At 44.7% G+C, this 19016-nt stretch overlaps 1 protein-coding gene across 4 annotated transcripts in view; it reads left to right on the top strand.

Moving 5' to 3' along the window:
- Nucleotides 1–938: 938 nt before the first annotated feature.
- The window catches only part of LOC122563014 (transcription factor EB-like), a 62087-nt gene continuing 44009 nt past the window's right edge, over nt 939–19016 (top strand). For 2 of the 4 annotated variants that reach the window (XM_043716318.1, XM_043716317.1), the window contains exon 1: nt 989–1061. The gene's annotated coding sequence lies outside the window, so the exon portion shown is untranslated. Of the gene's footprint in view, nt 1062–2484; nt 2501–19016 lie in introns of those variants that run through there. The other 2 variants (XM_043716319.1, XM_043716316.1) reach the window with 2 other exon arrangements.

Below are 19016 nucleotides of genomic sequence, written 5' to 3'. Positions count from 1 at the left end.
ACTCCAATGAATCCTGAAAGATCATGACCAATATCTCTACAATCCTCTCGGCTATCTCCTTGAGAATTCTGGTGTGTAGTCCATCAGGTCTGGGTGACTTATTCACACCTTTCAGCTTCCCCTGCACCTTCTTCTTAGTGATGACCACTACACTCACCTCTGGCCCCTGACTCTCTTGAAGTTCTGGTATGCTACTGGAATCTTCCACTATGGAGACTGATGCAAAGTACCTTTTTCAGTTCACCCACCATTTCTTTGTTCCTTATTATCACTCATTTCCAGTGGTCCAGTGTCTACTCTTGCCTCTGTCTGACCTTTTAGATATTTATCTCCTTTTACATTACTAGCTAACCAACTCTCATGTTTCATGTTCTGACCACCCTTATTGCTATTTTAGTTATCCTTTGCAGGTTTTCAAAGACTTCCTAATCTTCTGACTTCCCACTAATCTTCACCACATTGTATACTTTTGCTTTTATGTTGTCCCTAATTTCTCTTGTCAGTCCAGGTTATCATGCCCTTTCCTTAGTCCGTTTCTTCTTCCTTTTGGGCATAAACACAAAGTTCAGGCTGACCCTCCCAGAGTGATAGAGCACCGCACTGTCGGAGGGTCAGCTCTGAGGGAGCGGGCAGTGTCCCCCCTGGGGAAGTGTTGGAGGGGTGGGTGGGGAATGCAGGGACAGCAATGGGGGTATGAGCAGTCTGTTCATTTCTCCAGTGGGAGTATAGGCGGAGTTGTGTTATGGAAATGTCACTGTCCCGGGACACGGGAGTTGCTGGGGGTTTGGGGAGAGCTCTCCCTGCGGCGGGCCCGTTTACCCCCTGTCCCTGTCCCTGCCCTCCCAGGGTGAGTGACACACAGACTGGGGACAGTCTCAGTATCTCCGCCTCAGGGCGGAGTTCCAAACAAACTTCCACCAAAACAAACCCACCCTCAGCAGCCAAACCAGCGCCGGCAGCAGCTTTTCCGGGTTTATTTTTGGAGGAGGGGGTTGGTCTGATTTGTCACCTCGACGCAGAGAGTTAACACCAGGAACGGTCAAATTTTCCTGTGTGTCTGTGTGAGTATCTGTCTGTGTCTTTGTGTGTGAGTATGTGTGTGTGTGAGCATCTGTGTGTATGTATCTGTCAGTGTCTTTGTGTGTGAGTATCTGTGTGTGGGGTATCTGTGTCTGTGTGTGTGTAGTATCTGTCTGTGTGAATGTGTATCTGTGTCTGTGTCTGTGTGTGGGGTGGGGCTTTGTGTTTGTGTGTGTGTGTCTGTTGGGGGGTGGGGGGGTTGGAATGGGGTAGCATTTGTTTTGAAGAGAGGGAAAGTGCTGAGTAATTTGATCATTTAAAAGCTTCCCATGACCTTGTGAAAAGCAGCCAGCAGCAATTCATTTAAGAAGGAGTCACAGGAAAGAGCTTGCCCCCTCTTCATTCACAGTCCCACCAGTTACACCCAGCCAATCTCTCTGTTACAGCCATTGCAAGGTTTAGGAGTAACTGAGTAACACTGGAGTGAAATGTAGACTGAGACAGTGCTGAAATTGTTCCTCTTTACAGCTCAAGGAGAAAGGAATTAAGAAGGTAATTGTTTTATGATGGTCTGAACTGTAAAACAGAGCAACAGTAAGGCTCGGCTAAGTGTGGAAGCAATCACTTACATTTATATAGCACCTTTCAAAGCTCACCCAAGTGCTTTACAGCCAATGAAGGACTTATGAAATGCAGTTGCTGTTGTAGGAAATGGGCAGCCACTTTTGTGCGCAGCAGGATCCCACAGAACTAAAGTACATGATCAAGATAATCTGCTGTCTGTGATGTTGGTTCAGTCACAAATATTGTCCAAGATCCTGGGGAGAACTAACATGGAACCATTGCATACTTCAAGTCAATCTAAAAGGGAAAATGGAGCATTGTTCGGTTATCTCATCTAAAAGCCAGCAATCCACTGGATGTGTTAGTCTGGTTTCTTTACTTGGGCCTCTGGAGTGGGACTTCAATCCACAGTTTGCTGCTTCCTGTAGGATTCCCACTTTTTCTCAATATCCAGAGACTTTGGCTGGGGAAGGCTATGTCTCAATATTGAGGAATTGGAGGAGTGGAGTAACCTGCGATGTCTTCCACAGTTGACTAGCTAATGTGAAGCCCGTGGAATAGCTGCCATGTGTAGAGCATTCACTTGGGATTGGTTATGGAGAGCCATGAACTCTCCATCCTTAGACAGCTAATGAAGCACAGACCAAGGACCAGATCAGGAAGGGGCCTGGTTCTGTATCATTCAGGCCACACAGTTGCAGTGAAGGTTGGAAATTAGAATTTGCACTGCACACTGCGTCACCCTTCCCCTCTACCGAAGACTGTCTGTGAACCAATCTGGTCATGATCACATTGCTGCTTGTGTAATCCTGCAGTGCATAAACTTCCTGCAGCACGCACTACACCTTCAAAAAGTACCTCATTTGCTGTAAAGCACTTGGGGAAATCCTGAGTTTGTGAACGACACCAAATAAAGGTGAGTCTCTGTTTTGTTCCGTTAGTTCACATTCTTATTTTAAGAACTGGGGATAGGAAATCAAAGGTAGGGATCATATTACAGAGGGAAAGTTCCCACTTTGCATTAAGCCAGGAGAAGGGTAGGATTTGCCTATTGGCACTGAGTCAGCTCCTTAGTGTCCCTCCCAATGTTCAGGGGTAACATTTGTGATATTAATTTTTGTAGTCATTGCACTTAGCTGTAATTTGTTTTCTGAAATGATGATTAAAGTTCTTGAACGCAATTGTATTTTGCATAAAGTTAAACGGTTGCATATCCCATATACCCATCAAACACTCAGAGGACAGGGACAGCACAGGCTTAAACCTTTGGGAACGCACCCTGCTGCATCAGTGCAACATGTTTCCATTTTCCACATGTAACAGTTCCTGTGTTTGCAGTATGAGATGCTGATGTGGATAATGCCTTGTTAAGCTTTGGGGGCATAACTCCGACTGCAGAGTTTTATTGGAACAGCGTGTCGATTGGAAAATCATTTAGAGACATTGATGTACCTGAGTCATGTCCTCAAAAATGTTTAGTCATTAAAATGGATATCTGTGAATGGAGTGAGCTGAAAGCCACGTGGGACAGAATGCTATACGTCTTCCTCTGTTGTACTCATTTGTTATGTTGGGAAAGTTAGTATTGATGCTCCAGTATAGCACTGCTGGACTGCTGGAGATGCCACATTTTGGATGAGATTAAATAGTGCAGCCTCATCTGTTTGATTAGATTCCTGATTAATTTGATTAGATTCCCTCCAGTGTGGAAACAGGCCCTTCGGCCCAACAAGTCCACCTGACCCACCGAAGAGAAACCCACCCAGACCCATCTCCCTCTAACTAATGCACCTAACACTATGGGCAATGTAGCATGGCCAATTCGCCTGGCCTGCACATCTTTGGACAGTGGGAGGAAACCGGAGCACCCGGAGGAAACCCACACAGACACTCGGAGAACGTGCAAACTCCACACAGAGAGTCACCCGAGGCTGGAATTGAACCTGGGTCCCTGGCACTGTGAGGCAGCAGTACTAACCACAGAGCCACCGTGCTGCCCCACAGTAAGCACCTTTTAGTAAGGTACTTTATATTGGAGGAAATATGGCACAATCTGTAGATGAGCAGGGGGGTTATCCTTAGTGTCCCGGTCAATATTTATCCCTCAAACAAGTGACAAAATGTGATCTGTTTCTCACATCACTTGTTTGTGGGAACTGGATAAATGGAACTTGATGCCTTATTTCCTTTTTGTAATAGTGGCTACGTTTGCAAAGTGTGTTGTTGACTGTAAAACATTTTTGAGCCCTCCAGTAATGTTGTAAGGTGCTATATAAATACAAATCATTCTTTATTTCTCTATGCTGAACAATTTCCCTCAAACTTGCTTCTGCAACAACTACATTTACGTAGCATTTTTAAGGTTGTAAAATGTTCCATGGTGTTTCACAGGAACGATTGTCAAATAAAATCTGATAGTGAGCCACATGAGGAGACATCAAGACGGGTGACTGAAGAGTTTTATAGGAGGAGGCAGAGAGCTTTTGAGAAGACAGTTTACAGGTTTAGGCCCAAGCAGCTGAGGCAAGGTTATCGATGGGGAAGCTATTGCAAACAGGGAGAGCTGCTTTAGAGCAGCATTGAGATTTTGAAAAGTTTCAGGTCTGGCAGGGCTGGGGATGGGGGTGGTACCAAGTAGAAATCTGACAGAATAGAGTAACACTTCATTCCCAATTTGATCCGGAATTCAACAGTGTTCACACCAGGAAATGTTTTGTATGTAGCCCAGATCCTAACATCCAAGAGACTCTTTGTCCTTGCGTTACAGAACTGCTTGTTTGTTCTGTTAGAATTCCAAGAAATTGGAGGTGTTCTTAAGCATGTTGCTATTCAAGATTTGTTAGAATTGGAAACTGAGAAATCTGACATTGACTGGGAGCAGGAATTGGAATTTTACTCATTGTCCCTGGCTCTCTGTGACATGTCGCTGTAATGTTTGTGCTGACTTAACTGAGACACTGTGCAACACCCAGTCTCCCTCAGCCTCACCCCCTCAAAAATCTGGAGGTATCTTTGTCATACTGAAAGTGTTAATTTCTTTGTGTGCAGATATTGGGTTCAAACTCTCCAGTCACTGGTGTGTTTTCTTACTTGGGTGATGTGCACCTGCCACCGTGCTAAATCTTTGAAAAACTGATTTCTTTCCCCCAGCTGCCTGTTTTGCCGTACTGCTGATTATCACTGAGTGCAACTTCCTCTATGTAGGTTGAAAACTAAAAAAAGGTCTTGTTGATTTAAGAAGAGGAAGTTGCTTAAATCTGATGGGCCAGAAACTATTCGATGCTTAAAAGAACAAAAGAGAAGTACAGCATAAGAACAGGCCTTTCGGCCTGTCAAGCCTGTGCCAATCATCATGCCACAACTAAACCAAAAAAAAAACAAACTTTCAGGCCTTATTCCAGAAGCCTCTGAAACGTCACCAAGGTGCGTGCTTCCACCAGCTCTTCTGACAGCACGTTTCAGGCTCCTGCCACACTCTGCATGAAAAACTTCCCTCACTTAATGCTATTTTGAGATTCTTGCTAGAGAGTCATTGAGAATCTGAATTCCAATCTCTCTGCATTGACCCTTCCTTTCAATTCATTTTTAAAATTTGCTTCTCTTTTCCAGTCTTCAATCTCCAATCTCTCAATCTTTGGTGAATGTTCTTGTTTAGCTGGTCAATGGTGCTCTGTACTGCTGCGAAATCTTACTGTGCTTTTCAGTTTGGAGTTTACAGATTTATTCATTCTTCCTTTTTCCCATGTGTTCAAAACATCTTCTAACATATTTCCCCAGACTTCAAAGCAGTGAAATTTCATACATCCCTTCTCAGTCTGATTGACATGTTTTTGAATCTCTCACTCCCCGTTGTCTAACTTCCTAATACTGAAAAGAAACACTTTGATTTTTATCCTATCCCACCTTTCTCATCCTCAGATGAACCAAGGCACTTTGTAGCTGATGGAGCATCTTCTGAAATGGAATTCTCTTGCAGTGGAGAAATGTAACAACCCGTTAGCACAAAGCAAGATCCCACAAACAGTAATGTGAAAGGGCCTGTACTGCGCTGTATTCTTCTATGTTCTATGTTCTATGTTCTATGTAACAACCCGTTAGCACAAAGCAAGATCCCACAAACAGTAATGTGAGAATTAGCCAATCATCTGTTTGAAGAACAGAAGCTGAGGAGAGGCAAATATTGGTCAGAGAAATCCTGTTCCTCTTATTCACAGGGATACCCATCACAAACAAATCCTGTACTTGCATCATTTAACACAAACGTAGCAGGACAGTGACATCACTGTCTGGATTGGTTTTGTCCTTTTTAAGAGTCATAATGTTTTACAACACAGAAAGAGACCCTTTTGCCCATTGTGCCTATGCTGGTCGTCAAACACCTATCTCATATTTTATTTTCAAGCACTTGGCCCATACTATTGTATGCTGTTGGCATGTTCTGAACCCATTGACTTTGAGAACAACTGGAGGAGCTGACTCCGTGCAGAATGAGGTGGAAAGTGGGACTTTACCCAGTCTGTGTGATTCTGTGCCACCCTGAGCTAACCAAGCATGCCTTTGCTGGGCTGGTGAGTCATGAACCGACGCGGATGTCATTGGCTGAGCCAGCATTTATTGTCCATTCTCATTTACTGAGAATATTGTAGTCAACTACCACTTGAACCATGTGCAGCTCATGTGCACAATGCTGTGAAGGAGGGAATTTCAAGATTTTGGCCCATGGACAGTGAAGGAGCAGTGATATATTTCCAAGTCAGGATGGTAAGTGCCACAGAGGGGAACTTGCAGGTGGTGGTGTTCCCATGTCTCTGTTGTCCTTGTTCTTCTAGATGGTAGAGGTTATAGGTTTGGAAGGTGCTGTTGGAGGAGCCTTGGTGAGTTATTGTACCATCGCTAATGGTGATGAATCTTCTAACCAGTCTGTCTTACTATTGACACATTTCTCTCACTCTGGCCTGCAGCCCTAAACCATAACTGCATGTAATCTATGAAGATAAAAATACTGTGGGAATAGGAGGACATGATATGGTTGGAATAATTAAGTCAGGAAGTGACACATGCGGTTCCTTGTCTGAGAGGAAGACCAGCCTATGATAACTTTTCAAACCAATTCTTCATTTCTTACCAGAAGTGATTTCAAACTATTATAAACAGAGGCAGTGTACCAGTGACTCCCTTTTTAAAGGGTATGGAGAGATTAAGCAGAAGGATTGTCAAATTGTACACTGAACTCAATGTTGATAGACTCAAGACAATGGACGTTTCCCACAATGGAGGTCTGTTGATGCACAAAGGCAAAATAATTCAATATTCATTTGTGTGTGAGAATTCAGCAATACGCAGTTAATTATGAGGCAGTTGTCAAGAAAAAACACAGTTCTGCAATGTTTGATTATGAAGCAATGCTAGTGTATTTTAACTTGCTGTAACTCAGTAGCAAAGCCACGTTGGAAGTGTTGACTTCCGGTTCTGGCTCTCTGCTATTGAATCAATGAACAAGTTCGAAGAGTTTTGAGATTCTGTGATGTGAGCAGAAGCTGAGTGGAGAAATGCATTGACGATTACAGATGGAGGATGTTTTTGATTTTGGGTTTTAGTGAAGCATCTAGTTTTGTACTCATCAGGACACTGCCAGAATACCACATTAACAGAAATTAACTTTTTTTATTTGTATGAGAGGAGAATGTTGGTTGGCAAGTGGAATCTGGTTGTTGGAGATGTTGCCATGGAAAATATGGCACTTAAATGATTGACAGACAGTTAACTGCCAAGCTTTGTTTAAATTTAAACCAGGCAGGTTGACTTTGATTGCCCTGAAAAGCGACCCAGAGAATGGCTGCTACCTGTTTTGTTGAATTTGAAACAAGGACAATGTGTGAACGTGTCTTCTCACACAGCACATAGTCTCTGAGTGGTGCTTGACTTTACAACGAGAGTGAAATAATCTTAGTGATGACTATACCTGTCAGAAAGAAATGGGAATCAGTCAATCCAAAGGCCTGTTCTCATTGAAGATTCTGTTCTTCCTTATATCCTGGTTGACTTCATTTCCAAGATCAGGTTACTAAAGAGTAGGATTGGTACAATCATGTTCAAGAAATGGATTTTATTCAAGTGATGGAACATATCAGAATCTGTTGCCACTGGTTGATGGGTCAAGAATCTTCACCTCTTATTAAGTACTTATGGAAAGAGGCATTGATGGGAAACCAGCCAGTAGCAGGTTTTGAAAGAATTGTACTTCACAACCTCAGGAGATTGGGGTGTGGAATTGACCACCTTCCTCTCTCACAGTTGGTGCAGACTCTATTGCAGAGAACACTGGAGAAACTCAGCAGGTCTGGCAGTATGTGATGAGTGAGAAACAGAGTTAACAAAAGGAGTTAGAACCTTACTTCTGACCGAGGCGGAGCAAATGGTGTAGAGCCTAGTGAAAAAGACAAAGGAATTGTTAATGGTGGTGAAAAATGTAAAATGGGTATAAATTAAAGTGAGAGGAGGAGAGAATGGGTCCATCGACTAAGAGCAAAGTAAATGTGACAAGGCGGGGGGTGGGGAGTGAGCGAGTTTGTAGGGAACAGAATGTAAGGGAAAGGTAGGACAGACATGATGTAGTCATTGCTATGAAGTTGTGGAACTCAAGCTTGAGACTTAAGGCTGTAAGGTTATGGATCATCTACAGCCTCAAAGCAGGCTATTCGGTCCATTGAGTCTACACTATCCCTCCAAAAAGCATCCCATCCAGACCCACTCCCACCCCCACATTCTATTCTACCCCTGGAACCCTGCATATGCCTGGACAGTATGAGCAATTTGGCATGGTCAAACCACCTAACCTGCACATCTTTGGGCTATGGGAGGAAACCCACACGGACATGGGGAGAATATGCAAACTCCACATAGACTGTTGCCCAGGGCTGGAATCGAACCTGGGTCCCTAGCACTGTGAGATAGCAGTGCTAACCACTGAGCTACTGTCCCGAAGTGGAAAATGAGGTGTTGCTCCTTCAGCTTGTTCTGGAACACTGTAGCAGGGCCTTGGAGGGAAAGATTAACATTGGAGCAAGGTGGTTTATTGAAATGGTGAGCAACTGGAAGGTTGGGGTCATCCCTATGGATAGAGCGAAGGTGTTCTGTAAACTGGTCACCCAGTCTGTGTTAGCTCTCGCCAACGTAAAGGAGACCATATTGTGAGCAGTTGACCAGACTGAAAGGAGTACAAATGAATCACTGCTTCACCTGGAAGGTGTGTTGGGCCCTTGGGCAGTGAGGAAGGAGGAAGGCAATGGCCAGGAGTTACACTTTCTGTGATTGCATGGGGAGGTACCAGGGGAGAGTGAGGAAGTATAAGGAGTGATGGAGGAGTGGATCAGGGGATAATGGAGAGCATGGTCCCTGTGGAGTACTGACAGTGGGGATGGGTTTGGTGGCGATGTTGTGCTGAAGGTGGCAGTAATGGTGCAGATGATCCTTTGAAAGTGGAGACTAGTGGGTGAAAAGTGAGGATAAAGGAAACCCTATGTCTGATTTGGGAGGGAGGGGGAATTGGGGAGGGCAGTATGACCCTATAACTGCAGAAGCTGGATCAGATACAGCTGTGGCCTTGTGGGGGAGAGTGGGTGGTGGTGGATGGGGAAAGGATCATGTTGATGCATTCTCAGAACAGATGTGATGGGGATGGAGAAACTGGGAGAATGGAATGGGATCAGTTTTGGAAACAGGTTGGGAGTCAGTGGGTTTGCGGTGGATATTGGCCAATCCTGATAAATGGAAACAATTATGTCAAGGAAAGGGAGAGAAGGATGGAAATTGCAAGTGAAACTGAATAATGTTTCCAGTTGTAGTCTAAAATGGCCTCCTTCTATGCTGCAGAATATCTGGGACAGAATGTCCCCAAGTGCTTTGAAGCCAATAAAGTACATTTCACGTAGAGTAATTTTACAGCAGCAAGGCTGCACAAACACCAACTTGATAATGGTTACATAGTCTATGCCTGATTATATTGATTGGGGGCAGTTTTGTTCAGGGATAACTCCCATGCATTTTTTTTTGAAGGGGTAAAGTTTAGGATCTTTACCATGCACCTGAGAGACCAGACAGGACCTCGGTCTAACGTTTGATCCAAAAGCCAGAGCCTCCCATAGTGCTGCACTTCCTCAGCGCTGCACTAGATTACCGGATGTGATTTTTATGTCTGGAATGGGACTTTAACTCTCAACCCTTCAGCTCAAAACAAAACTTGCCTGCACTGATAGGGTTAGAGAGGGTGTTCTTTCCTCCCAGTTATTGTGAGTTGTCAGTTGCTGGTCCAGGGGATGTGTTTTGCCAGGGGACCGTTGGGGATGAAAGATTTGTGGATGAGGAACCATGTATTCCTAGCTCCTTAATCCATCAGTTGGGGAACATTGTCAACTCAATTTTGCTAGTTTTTTTTTTAGATGGAGTGATTTGATTTTCATAGAGTGAATAGGAATTATAATTGATGCTTTTCAGATTTTACATTGAGTATTGTTTTTTTCCAAACAGAACATTATTCCCATTTATTTGCATTGCCATGTTTTGATTGGTTTTACTCAGCAGCTCTTTGTCCCACTCCTGGTGATGGCTTGAAAATTTGACACTTTACAACAGTCTCTTCATCATTGTCAATTGGGAATAGGATACACTGAGCCTGTTCACTGAAACACTAAATCACCTTCAGTGTGGAAAACTCTTGCTGAAGTGAGTGGAACAAGCAAGTGGGTAAATGCTGCTTTCCCAAAACACTGCTTACACAGCACTTCAGAGTGTGGAATGAATACAGCACTGTTCCTGCAACACATCCCAATTCAACTTGTCTTTCCAGGCATGTGGACTGGCTGCAGTTAGGTCACTGGTGTGAAGGTCCAACGTCAGTTGCTGTTGTCATTTCCAGGCACAATGACTGCACTGTTGTGGCATTGATCTCTTCTGCCTTGCATGACTATATTGTGCTGTGTGCCTCGAACTGCTCCTGGCTTATCCTCATCACCCCAACAGCTGAAAGTTTCATGGCAATGTTACAACACAGAAGGCCCGGCCATCCCATCCTACAACTGCTGGTTCCTTGAAAGAGCAATCCCATCAGCCCCACTCCCCTGAAGCTTCCCCGCAGACCTGCAAATCCTGTTTCTTCAACTGGTTAACCCTTTGGTAACTATCCATTGTTGAAAGCTCCTGTTGATCCTGTTTCCATTTCAAACAGTGTGTTCCAGATCACTACCAGCTGCTTATCCTCACCCTGCCCATTATCTAAAATCTGTGTCCTCTGCTTTCCCAGGCTTTAGACAAGGGAAACAATTTCTCCTTATCTATTCTATCAAAACTTTTAATAATTTTGAACGCATCGATGAAATCTCCCATGCTCTAAGGAAACCAGTGTTACCTATGATTACATGGGACACATGATACCCTAGCCCTATTGCAGGCCATTTGGCCTATTCAGTCCATGCTGGTTTGTTTAACTTCCCATTAAAGGCATTGGTATGTATCTCCAGTTTCTCAATGTAACTGAAGCCTCTCATCACTTGCGCTATTCCTCTGGGTTTGACATTTCTTGTGGAAGTGTGTGCCCAGAATTGGACCCACTGCCCCAGCTGAGGCATGTTAACCAGTGATTTATAATTATTTAGCATAATTTCCTTGCTGCTGTACACTGAATCTAAATTAGCAGAGATGCTAAGTGGGTCTGATAAAGAGTGGTTAACCACAGCATATCTGATCGAGCCTTTGGATGTGTTAAAGAGAGGAGAGTCGATGTGATTTATGTACAAGGACCTCCTCATAAAGCATCACTTAAAGATGGTTAGAAAAATTAAAGGCCATAGGGATCCAGAAGCAACAAGGATATTAGACTGACCGAGTGGGAAACAGAGAACTGTAATGGTGAATCAGTGTTTCTCAGACTGGAGATTGATTTACGCAGAATTGCCAAGGGCTTGGCATTTGGAACGCTGCTTGCCTGTGTTAATGTCATAAATTGGAAATGACAAAACATTTGGGAGTGTTGTGGATTGTGAGGAGGAATAATGATAGACTCCCAAGAGGATATATGCAGGTTGGTGGATGGGAGAACACATGTTGGATGAAATGTAACAATGGAGAAGTGTGAAAATTTTGGTTGGAAGAATGAGGAGAGGCCATATCAAATAAAGGGTACCATTCTAAATGGGTACTGGAGCGAAGGGGTTCGGGGATATGTGTGCACAGCATTGAAAATGGTAAAGCAGGCTGAGAAAGTGATTAATAAGGCACATGGAGCAGTACGTTGGCTCCCCCAACGCCAGGAACCCAGGTTCGATTCCAGCCTTGGGCAACTATCTGTGTGGAGTTTGCACATTCTCCCCGTGTCTGTATGGGCTTCCTCTGGGTGCTCCGGTTTCCTCCCACAGTCCAAAGATGTGCGGGTTGGGTGGATTGGCCATGCTAAATTACCCATAGTGTCCAAGGATATACAGGCTAGGTGGACTAGGGGAATGCAGGGTTACAGGGATCGAAAAGGGATTGGGTCTAGGTGGGATGCTCTTCAGAGGGTCGGTGTGGACTCAATGGGCAGAATGGTCTGCTTCCACACTCTGGATTCTATGATTCTATTCTATGACCTTCATAAATTGAGGCATAGAGAATGAAAGCAAGGAAGTTATCACGATCCTTCATAATGCAGCAAGTTGACCTCAGCTAGAATGCTGTTTCCAATTCTATGAGAGAATATCAACCCGTTGAAAAGTTCTGGGATGATAGGCTAGATCTTCCTGAACTCCCTCCGATGAAGGTTCTCCAATCTTTAAAATGGTCGACCGGGAGGGGAATTGGAGGTCTTGATCCCATTCCCGAATGATCGTATTCCCTCTGGTAGGGGAAATTTGATTCACACTGATGGGAATCCTGAGCCCAGCCAGGCCATTTGGAGCTGCATTTTACAGAGAATTTACCCAGCCATCAGTAAAGTCAGCTCCAAACCAACCAGCTTTAATAACTGCCCGCCTGCTGTCAGTGGCCAAATTAAGCAGAGGCATGTCTGACCCTCCATGAGAGATGTCCAGTCTTTTTTTTTCTTTTTTTTACACTCCTGCTCTTTTTTTTTCTTTTAATATTTAACCCCCACACTACCGCCTAACTGCGGTAGTGCTTATTTTTCCCCAGCACCCATGGTGTGTGTGTGCAGGTGTGAGACACAGTGAGAGACACAAAGTGCACGAATCTTTATTCAAATTTCCACCACCAGGAAGAAAGGAAACACCCGAGTGGCCAGTGACAAGCAGTGCCCTTCACATCAAAGGGCAGTGCTGCGTGATCAAACAGTGAAGGGGAGGGTAGGGACTAAATCAAATTAGAATTGGACGGGGAAATAATGCACTCCACTCCCTGCAGCACCCACCTCTCCCTGAACAACTCCAGGGTGTTGGCGGAGACCGCATGCTCCTTCTCCAAGGACACCCGGGCCCTAACATAACCGTGGAAGAGGGGCAGGCAGTCGGCCCTAACGACCCCTTCCACGGCCCGTTGCCTCGACCTGTTTATGGCCAGTTTGGCCAGGCCCAGGAGCAGACCCACGAGGAGGTCTTCAGACCTGCCCTCCCTCCTCCGTACCGGGTGCTCGAAGATTAGGAGCGTGGGACTGAAGTGCAACCAAAAGCAGAGGAGGAGGTTTTTAAGAAAATCAAAAAGAAAGTGCAAACGCCCACACCCAATATACACGTGGTCCACGGACCCCACAGCGCCACAGAACAAGCAGTTGGGCTGGGGGTCCGTGAACCACCGCAATCTGCGATTGCAGGGAACCGCTGCGTGTAGCACCCTCCACCCCAGATCCCCAAGAGAAAGGGGGAGGACTCCCGCGTAGAGAGCCCTCCACTGGGGATCCACACCGCCCGGTGGCAAAAGATGTCCAGTCTTCAAGGCCTGCTGGCCTGTCTGATTGGCTGAGAGCTTGAGCAGTCAATAGTGCCACAATTCATTAGTGGACACTGCTGGAACTGCAGGCTGGCCTCAGGAGAAGAGAAACTTGGATCCCAGACCCTGGTCAGGAGGTATTCCCTAAGCGAAGGAGGTTGGGTGGCCAGGTTTTTGAGACAAACTGGAGAGATACAAAGCTGGGTAGGAAGAAGTGCATGCACAGGATGGCAGTAATTTTGATTTGTAAACATAAAGTCCTGGCTGAACACACAGCAGAAGGTCAGAGGGCTGCATGGTTTACCGCTCCATCAGATAATTTTGCAATATTTTTATTCACACATGGGATGTGGCTGTTGTTGGCTGGGTCATTGTTTATTGCCCGTCCCTAGTTGCCCTTTGAGAAGGTGGGGGTGAACTACTGTCTTGAACTGCTGCAGTCCAACTGCTATAGGCAGACCCACAATGCCGTTAGGGAGGTCATTTCAGGAATTTGACCCAGTGACATTGAAGGTACAGCAATATACAGTATTTCCAAGTCAGGAAGGTGAGTGGCTTGGAGGGGATTGTAAAGGTGATGGTGTTCCTATGTATCTGCTGCCCTTGTCCTTCTAGATGGAAGTAATTGTGAGTTTGGGAGATGCTGTGTGGATCTTTGGTGGATTTCTGTAGATGCTACTAAGTGTTGGTGGTGGAGGGAGGGGATGTTTGTGGATGTGGTGCCAACCAAGTGGGGGCTGCTTTGTACTGGATGGTGTCAAGCTTCTTGAGTGTTATTGGAGCTGCCCCCATCCAGGCAGGTGGGGAGTTTTCCAGCACACTCCTGACTTGTGCCTTGCAAGATGGTGGACAGACTTTGGGGACTCAGTCAGGAGGTGAATTATTTGCTACAGGATTCCTAGCCTCTGTGTTAAGAGATGATCAGAACTAGCTTTGACCATTAATAGTGTCTTTACTGCTATCTGCTGAGGTACAACTTTTCAAAATTGCAGATTGATGGGCTCCGCTTTGACCTTTCAATCTCTAAATATTTTGCTGCAGATTCTTGACTGTGTAGGTGTTGATTATGTTGTAGCAATTGGTGGGAGTTGTGCATGATGCAGGATTTCACTGAACGTCCATCCAATAGTAAGAAATTTACTTGTTCCTTTTGGAGGTGACGAGTATGGGGATATCTGGAGTCAATATACATGAACCCAAATTACAGAGATGTCTAGAACCCGGGCTCAGTGTTTATCTGCTGGCAGTTGTACGTTATTGAGCCTTGCTCATTAATGATGTGCTTTATGGATGTAGTTAGCCATTAAAGAAGAACAGCAGTAGTTCAGCTGTGTCTGGCACTATCCCCTCCCCTTATACACACCATGAAATCCCCTCAGCTGTACCCACCTCCCCACTAAGATCTGAAACTGACTCTCTCACCCCACCCAAACGCATTGCCTGAAAGAGCAGTGGAGGAAGTTTCGATTAAAGTATTCAAAAAAGGAATGGGAGAAATAACTTAAATTAGAAACATTTGGAGGGCAATGGGGAAAGAATAAGGTGAGTGGGGTGAATATGATAGCTGAGAGCCAGCACAGTTGGGAAGGGTTGAATGGCCTCCTCTGCTGCTTTGCCTCTGATCTCACTGGGAAGCCCTCTGATTTCGAGACCCTATTTCAAGTAGACTGCAGACCATTCTCCCTCTCGCTCTAACCTTCGTGCTGGTCCACCTTGTAGCGATTCCGTCTGCTCTGGTATCTCCTCTGTCCCTTTTCAAAGACACAGTGTCAACCCTTTCCAGCTTAATCCGTATTTGATGTTACCAACTAATGCTCAACCTCCAACCTGTGTTTGCTGTCCAAAGCTCTTAAACACAGCTTCCATTAGAAACAGAAGCTGAAGGAGGCCATTCAACCCCTTGAGCCTGCTTCACCATTTACTACAATTATGGCAAGGCTTTGATGTCAATTCCACAGGTTGGTCCCAAAATAACTATATAGTTAGGTTACATTCCCTCAGTATGGATGCAGGCCCTTCAGCCCAACAAGTCCACACCGACCGTCCGAACAGCAACCCACTCAGAACCCCACCCCATATTTACCCCTGACTAAACCACCTAACACTATGGGCAATTTATCATGGCCAATTTACCTAGGAGAAAGTGAGGACTGCAGATGCTGGAGATCAGAGCTTAAAAATGTGTTGCTGGAAAAGCGCAGCAGATCAGGCAGCATCAAAGGAACAGGAGAATCGATGTTTCGGGCATAAGCCCTTCTTCAGGAATTTACCTAACCTGCACATCTTTGGACTGTGGGAGGAAACCGGAGCACCCGGAGGAAACCCAAGCAGACACTGGGAGAATGTGTAAACTCCAGCCGCCCGAGACAGGAATCGAACCCGGGGCCCTGGCGCCCTGGCAGCAGTGCTAACCGCTGAACCACTGTAGTGAGTGTGTGTGTGTCCTTGGAAAACGTGACAAATCCACTTTACATTGACTGGAGTTAATCAGTGCACAGGAGTCAGCTGTGGTTGTGTGGTAAGCACTCTCACCACTGCGTCAGACATTTGGGGGGGGGGGGGGAGCAGTTTAAATCCTTCTCCAAATACCTGGGGTCATAATCCAGCCTTAACAATGCAGTGGTATACTGAGGGAGATGTTATACTGAGGGAGATGTTAAACTGAGGCTCTGTCTGCTTGGAATGAAATGAGAGGAGGTCTTCCTGGTGCCCTGATCTAAGTTGCATTTTTGGGATCTTGTTGTGTGCATATTGGCTGCTGTGTAATGGGCCAGAGTGTGAGTGAGGATGGTGAGGAACATTGCAAGGGATTGAGGTAGGTTCAAAATGATTTGCCTGATCGATTTTTTTTTATTTCTGACTTTAAAGTTTGTGCAATTATTTTGTGGTTTTATTGCAGTCAGTTCAGTTCATGTTGAACAAAATCAAAAAGGGAACAAGTTGTTGAGGATGATAAAAATACAGCCTGTGGTTTGCTGAACATTTCCCCTGTGCAATAACCCTCTTGCTGAGCTGAATCAGTCCGTGCAGTTCACACCAGTTAGGCACTGACTGTCCATTCATGTTTGCCACCCTGTGGTTCATTTACATCTCACATCTCTCCTCTCTCTTTCACTGGGTCCCGTATGCAAAATACTTTTTTCTTCGAGCACTGATCCATTGCATGAAGAAAATAAAATCGTAAGAAATAGGAGCAGGAGTAGGCCATTCAGTCCCTTAAACCTGTCCTGCTATTCCATAGAATCTTGGCTGATCTCTCCCAGGCCTTAACATCTCTTTCATTCATTCTCTTTCATTCGATTTACTTCCATTAGCTCATTTTAGCCTTAACTCCCTGATATTTCAACAATCTGTCTACATTCTCTTTAAATACTTTCAGTGATCCAGCCTCCAATACTCTTGGGGGTAGAGAACTCCAGACATTCCCTACCCATGAGAAATACCTTCTCATCTCAGTTTTAAATGAATGTCACCTTATTCTATAACTATGTCCCTACTTGAAGATTCCCTGACTAGTTGAAACATCTTCTCACCACCTACCCTGTCAAGGCCCCTCAGAATCTTGCATGTTTCATTCAGGTCACTCTTATTTTGCTCATGAAGAGAGGCTTAACCTGTTTGGCATTAATAAGCCAACTCCTTCATCCTAGGAATCAGCCTCGGAATCTCTTATGAACAGCCTCCTTTGCCAGTTAATACAGTGACCAAAGCTCTACTCCGTATTCCAGCTGTGACCTCCCCAACATATTGGACAGTTGTAACAGGTACTCCCTGTTTGTAACCTCCAACAGCCTCGCAATCCAGGTCAAATTACATTTTCCTTCTTAATACTTGGTGCACCTGCATGCTAACATTTTGTGTTTCATTCATAAGAACATCCAGATATCGTACTTTTTGAGAGTCTCTCTCCATTTAACTAATAGTCTGTCTTTGATTTCCTAACAAAACTTAAACACATTGCGCTCTGTCCTTAGTCCATAATTGAAGCCCCTAGGATTAATCGTTATGGCATTCTCCGAGTTGTGTCTTCCAACTTGAAAAAGATCAGTTAATTTTTGCTCTATTAGATTGCATTAATCTTTTTAAAATATCCTGCTATTTTCTTTCCTTGCTTATGGCCTCAGCGTTTTCTCAATGATAGATGTTAGATTAACTGGCCTAGAGTTTCCTGCTTTCTGTCTCCCTCCCATCTTGAACAAGAGCATCACTTTTAGCAGTTTTCCAATTGACTGGAACCCTCCCTGAATTCTGAGAATTGTGGGATATTTTAATTCCACTATTTGCAGTGAAACTCTTTAAAACCTTTGGTTGCCGGCCATTGGATCCTGGTGACTTGTTTGCCTTCACATCCATTGGTTTGTCAAATACTTTGTCCCGCATTATAAAGACTGTTAGAAGACCTTTCCGCCCATTAGCACCTTGTGTATCTGACATCTTTGAGATGTTTAAAGTGTCCTCTACTCTGAAAGTTTATACAAAGTATTGGTTTAAATTATATGCCATTTCCCTGTTCCTTGTTATCAATCCCCCAGTCACATCCTCCAAGGTCCCGTCCTCATGCTACTTTCTTTTTATGTACCCATAAAAGCCTTTGCTGTTTGTTTTTATATTTCTTGACAATTTACTTTCACTATCAGCTTTTTCGCCCTCTCTTTTTCACAAATTAATCATCTGCTGCTGGTTGCCCATCCTCTGGTCAGCATGAGTTTTGCCGCTCTGTTTGGCTTTGTTTCTGATTGGACGCTTTTTGATTGTCTTTGTCTTTGTTAACCACGGGTGGTTTATTCTTCTCACCAGGTCTGATTAGATTAGAATCCCGACAGAATGGAAACAGGCCATTTGGCCCAACAAGTCCACACTGACGTTCTGAAGAGTAACCCATTCCCCCACCCTATATTTACCCCTGACTAATGCACCTAACGCTACGGGCAATTTAGCACGGCCAATCCATCTGAACTGCACATCTTTGTGACTGTGGGAGGAAACTGGAGCACCTGGAGGAAACCCACGCAGACACAGGGAGAATGTGCAAACTCCACACAGACAGTCACCCGAGGCGGGAATTGAACCCAGGTCCCTGGTGCTGTGAGGCAGCAGTGCTAACCACTGAGCCACCCACGCCATCCTTGTGTTTGACCGGAATAAACTTTTGCTGAGTGCAATGAATTATCTTCCTTACATCTCCGGCTGCTCTTTCCCTTTATTTATTTTCTTAGCCTGCTTTAGACAGTTCTTTCTTCCTACTTCTGAAATCGTCCTGATTTAGGTCGAGGGGATTGGTTGGAGACCTGAGTAACTCTTGTCAAACTGAATCTGTAATTCCGCCATGTTGTGATCGCTCATTCCCAAAGTATCCTTAACTATGAGATTTCTTATTAATCCTCGCTTGTTAAACATACCAAGATTTAAAACCGCCTGTTCCCGTGTAGATTCTGCAACATACTGCTCTAAGGAACAATCCTGGATGTACATTACAAATTGTCTTCCATGTTAGCCTTGCTCATCTGATTTGTCCAGTCAAT

This window comes from Chiloscyllium plagiosum, chromosome 26 (assembly GCF_004010195.1).
Source record: "Chiloscyllium plagiosum isolate BGI_BamShark_2017 chromosome 26, ASM401019v2, whole genome shotgun sequence".
Taxonomy (NCBI): Eukaryota; Metazoa; Chordata; class Chondrichthyes; order Orectolobiformes; family Hemiscylliidae; genus Chiloscyllium; species Chiloscyllium plagiosum.
The sequence above is the reverse complement of the archived record's forward strand: the minus strand, read 5'-3'. Positions and strand labels throughout refer to the sequence as shown.